This window comes from Anguilla rostrata, chromosome 7 (genome assembly GCF_018555375.3).
Source record: "Anguilla rostrata isolate EN2019 chromosome 7, ASM1855537v3, whole genome shotgun sequence".
NCBI lineage: Eukaryota > Metazoa > Chordata > Actinopteri > Anguilliformes > Anguillidae > Anguilla > Anguilla rostrata.
The window spans coordinates 48,635,370-48,641,369 of record NC_057939.1 but is presented as its reverse complement, the minus strand read 5'-3'; positions in this window follow the sequence as shown (position 1 = coordinate 48,641,369).

Sequence of the window (6,000 nt, the reverse complement as noted above, 5' to 3'; positions counted from 1 at the left end):
AATTCATATTCCGATGGAGAGCATTTCTCATTTGCTAACAAAGGAGTTGAAACACTTGCAACCCGCCCCTTCCAAAAAGATTTTTTTTACAGGTTCAGGGGTGTCAAATCTGGGTCTGAAAAAAAAAAAACAGAAAGAGGAGGAGGAGAGAATGACAACCGGCTGAGCTACTCTATCTGTGGATGGTTGAGACACTTGGCAGCTTCCCGGGGATAAAATATGGAGCGTTAATTCGGGTCCTGACACATCTCCACGTTTCTCCCTCCTCTTCTCTCACTAACAAATAGACATGCAAAGCCAAGAGGTTAACAAGGCGTGTGATCAAAATTTAACGGTTAAATTTTGTTTCTCTGCTTAAGAATTAATCAATGCTATTTCATTTACTGTAGGCGACCATGCTTTAAATTCAATGACAAATTCACTTCATGTATAAATTAATAACTGTACTTTTCGCACGCATACACACACACACACACACACCCCACCCCATCCTTCCCCATCCCTAATAAACCACAAAACATTTATTTATTCTCTATTCTCCTTTCACATTTTTTAGCCATTTCATGCCATCGCCTTCTATTACGGATGCCTTTCATGTATTTTAGGAGCTGACATGTCAAATTTAACGAGAAGCACTTTTTTTTTTAGCACTTTGCCACTTTCCAGAGCAGTGCTTGTGGGATACATTCCTCAGACCAAAGATTTTTTTTTTCCAGTGCAGAAATGTCACTGATTCTCTCTGATTCGAGCCCGGAGAAACCACACAGAACAAAGGCTCGCAAAAAGTCAGAAGAGAAACTGCGTGGCATTTCACAATTTACATAAAATAATTTCTTTTTGATGCTATATGTTGGCGGTTTATGTTGAACACATGCAATCTGTTCCCTTTCACAGGCCACATATTTATGAGGTTATTATTGTCTCATAAATCATTAAATATGAAATTAAATGTGAACCACGCACAAATAAAATGATTACACAAATATTTTTCGTATCTTACGAACAAAATAATTGGTTTGCAAATGTTTTTGCACTCACAAACAGCAAACAGATCTCTACCGAACAGTCAAAGTAATAATACACTTTAATTTGTTGACACTCATTTTTTGGGGGAGGAGGGAGGGAAGATTTACCAATGTATGGGCACTAATTTCAGAATGCATGCATGCATCAGCTGGCATATGCAGAATTGCTTGTGCTCATTTATGTATTTTTGGGACAATCCTGACGGCAAGATGCGCCGATTCATCCACAAATACGTTTTTTTTCTTCATTGAGTTCTGCAGCCAATAAGATTTTAAGACATCCTTTCGCCTACACTCGCATTACTTTGACCAATCACGGCAGGTACGTGATCTCTTCAACCAGTTGCCTACAAGTTTTTACAAGCAAATGAAGCCTTTGAAGCATTTGAGAGGATCTGATGACAAAAAAGCTGTATGGTCAACATGGCCATGTGTGAAGACTTGCACTTGGTATTTCATTGTGGGATGTAACTTTAGCTACAACTGTATTCACTAAGTGCAATTTAGCATGCTAATAGTTATTTTTAAAATACAGAAATAACTTCTAGTTTGCAAAATGCTGACGTCAGGGTTGTTTACCCTTTTACATGATTATGTTGACAGGTTTTTTTTGTCAGCTCCTCTAAAATACTAATGGGATGGTACAAATATACACACTTTAAAAAAGCCTTTTTGGAAGATGAATGTGTATGCGAAAGTGTTTGCCTAATTATTATTTGCCCCAATTTATTACACAATTTATTACACAAGAGTTTCTTCAGAAAAAATGATTCAGAAAAAAATGATAGCAGATTAACCCCTCTGGACCCCCTTTGGTTCTGTGGGTAGTGAAATTTACACTGGAGCAGTACGGCCTGAACCCTTCACACGTCACACAGAGAGTTTATCTGTTAGCAGATCAATCTGGTGAACTCGCAGCTCCGGGGGCGAAGGCAAGGGTTCTACGCAGGGTTCGAATTTCAAGAGAGACAGGGGGGAACGTAGCCCCCCACTTAAAGAGACCTGAGCCCCCCTGGTTCGCGATTGCATCAACTCCAACCATCCCCCCCCCCCAGCCTGAAAGCCACAGTGTGATTTGAACCCTGGTTCTACGCTACTGCGTTTCCTGATGCGGGATTATGATGATGGACCTCAGTGCACCCACACTGCTCGTTGTGGGTCGCCCTGTTGCGGACACACACTCCATCTTTTTCTCTCGAAAAACGGAGGAAGCTACAATAATCACCTCCAAAGGAACTTCTGCCTATCACTTCACTGCCGTCCTCAATCTATAATCTCCGGCTCCCCGGAGACTCCTTTCCGCACTCAGCTTATGGTAAAGAATGCTTTAAGGATGGAGGGGAAAAAAAGATAAAAAAGAAAATACAATAAATAAATATATAAATAAAAAGCAGGGCGTTCTCATAAATCTTAGATGACAAAATATTGACTGAATGTGTTTAAAGCTAAACAAGAATATCCATGCCCCAAAGAAGTGAACATGCACATTGCTAATTATTTATGACACGTTTGGCTGCAGAATCCAAGGAGTGTTTTGGAATGGTAATCAGCTCTGTTTTACACTCAATCTACTGGGGCGATCCCACAATGCATCAGCCCACAGCATTGTCTCATTGTATCTGCTGGATTATATTAATGTCAGTGTGGAACATGCCGGATGTTGTCTCCTGTCACAGGCGTTTGAAACTTGGGACGCTGAAGTGGCATCACGGCCCAATCGTTCAGACTCTCCTGTACGTTCCCCGTAGTACTTCTCGTAGTGGTGGACGGGGCACAGACTTCGACCGCTCAGCTGAAGCAGAATTCTCTGCTTTCTTTCTTGTTTCCGACAGAGCCTGATTCACAGTCTGAAGCTTAGCCCTTAATTCAAACTATATTTGTTTTTAATGTTAAAAATAAAATAAAGCTATATTTCCCCTTACCCAGAGTGCTATCTATCCATCCAGATGATTTTGCTGAAATATGACAAGTTTTTGAGGTATCCGCTGCAGCTCACCCTGATACAATGGACTTCAACAGCGCCAGCGTTTGTGCCACTCAAACCGTCAAAAATTTAGATAAAAAAACTCAACAGCAACGTCTCTTTCCAAATGTAATACCACGGTTACACACTAACAGTGACAGACCTTGTTGTGCACGGTTTTATCGAACGCTACATTCTACCAAAGTATGCCAACTGTGTGTATCCACTCATTGCCCCTTTAAAAATAAACACAAGTGTTAGCCTTTTCTTTATGAACACATTTTGGTAAGTTAATTTTGCGTATATATATTTTTTGCTTGCCTAACAGTATTGGAGAAGATAAAAACTAAAAGGTTTTAAATTATTAGTTCTAGTTATCGATGAATGTTGATTGAACACGGGTCATTGTCGGTATATGACAAAACATGAGTGGAAGAGGTTTAAGGTCATAAAACCAAGAAAACAATTTCCTTTGAAATAAGCACAACTGTGTATTTAGTGTTAATTTTTGTTTCTGGAGTTCATAACACAAACAATGTAATGAATTCTCCACATGTCCATTTTTATAAAGAAAAACATTGACACCAAACCCACCATGCTACAGAAATGGCTGACAGTGAGAGGGACCTTCACCCGTGTGTGAAAGTGTTAGTCGCATTATGTCCACAAATTCTGCAAATGAAATCATGTAATCGAGTAAAACTCGGTTGCCACAAGCCAAATGGGAGATTATGTACTATAAGAAGCCTTGTAATGGAATATCAGGACAACGCAGCCAACGTTTCTCCAGTGAGTGGCCACAGACTGCAGGTGGTCACTGTAGTTCCAGATGTTGCTTGTTTTCCTTGAGCACACTGAACGGATCCATCACTCAACCAGAGAGCTTGTGACACTGCCACCATCAGGAGGAGTGTGGGGGGTGGGCGGTGGGGGGTGAGGGGCACTGAGGAGTAGAGTCCCAAAACTAGCCATCCAATCAGTTTCAATGTCTCAAGACATGCGACGTCCCCCGTATAACGAAAACTGCAGTTTGGAATCGTATTTTTTATGACAGGAAAAGGAAAACGTGCACGCACACACACACACACACACACACACACTACAGCTCGCCCAGTAAATGATGTTAGGACTCATGGTGGATGAAAGCCCTATTCAAGACCTGATTCATATTCATGCTCGCTATAAAAAATGCAATATGACTCTATTCATCTTTGGTTCTTGAACGCAGATTCAATTTCCAAGTGCTTACACTCACGGCAAATACAATAATCATAAACAGCAAGCATTTACGCGAACTGCGTCGCCCCAAATACTTTATCCTATTAAATTCAGCGCGGAGTTATTTTTCTCCGGCAGCGTCTAAACACGTCGTTTTTCAGATTAACACCAGTCCAGATCAGAAGAGCGTTTCATCACGCGCGCGGCGTTGAGTAATGCGCTTTCAGTACAGCGCCCTCGCCGGAGGAACCTCGTCAGAGATAACGTCCGGATCCCGTTGATGAACAGGCAGATGCGCGCAGTCGGACCGAGCAGAGTAAACCCGTTTTGGCGGGCGGGCGGGTGATAAGCCGGAGGAAGCGGAACCGGCCCTATCGTGGCGGATGATGCACTTCACATTTAACAAGCTTACGCCGTCGTGTGTCCGCACATACAAACAACCCGGTAAGTAGCTTAGAAATCAATGCCCTCTGAGCCGCGCGCGCCCCTTCTTTTTCCCAAGGTGTCGAACAGACAAGAGCTTAGAGGCCCCTAATCCGTGTTTAATATCGGAGGAAGAGGAGGAGGGAGGAAAATAAGACTTCAGATTCCAATTTGCGGCCAATAAAAAATTGAACAGTAATAAAATACTAATCAAGCCGGGTTGTTTACATGGATGTGAACTCTGACTCCAGCGTGTGGCGGGAAATCTCCCAGGAGGGGAAGGGAGCGCGTCAGAGGCAGCTGACCCCGGCGCTCTGTCTGCACAGCACTCATACCAACACCAGTGTGCACACACACACACACACATATACACACACACACAGACACACAGATACACACGTACAAACACACACACACACACACACACACACAAATACATACACACACACACAGAGACACACACACACACACCCACACACACATGCACACACAGATACACACACGCACACACCCACACATACATACACACACACACACACACGCACACACAGATGTGCACACATGCATATCATCATCATCAGATCATCATCATCCCAACTTGATGATGATTGTTGTTGAAAATAATTTTTTGATTTGACAAAAAATTCATATTTTATATTGTGTTAATTTACACAGCATAACCCCCCCCCCCCACGAAAAAATTATAAATAAATAAATAAATAAAATAAAAAGCAAAATAAAAGCATTCCCAGGTAATTTAGAGTAAGGAGGTAAGATGACAGAGATTCTGGTTGTGAGGGCAGGAAGCGCGGGTGATTTCCCTGAGCTTTACCCCACCAGCTCCACCAGCTCACAGGGAAGAGGACAGAGAATCCTGCAGAGGTCACTATAGCAACACCAAAGATGCTCCCGCATCACCTGTCCCTGCAGGATGCACATCCAGCTGCAGCATCTGAAGCCACACACATTCACCACGCAGAAGTCAGGAGGAACAGTTAAGAAGAGCAAATTGCAACCACACAACAGAGTTCAAATGGGAAAAACAAGGCTCTATGCAGGGCAATAAAGCAGTCAACACAAGAAGTTCAAAACAAACTTTTTTTCTTCAATTCTTTTTTCAAAAATATTACTGCATGCTTGTAAGTAGACCACCTGCTTCGCCCTTGCAAATTGCTCTTCCTCTTGTCATTAGACAAAGATAGAAAATGTCACTATTATCTGCAACAATTAAAAGACATCACAAGATTTTTTTCCCCTCCGCCACTAATTAATTTTTTTTTGCCCGCCTTTCTTATCTATGCACCTATCGTTTTAACACCTACTGTGTCGCGTACGAGCGTGTGTATGTGTGTACCGCATATATAAAAATGC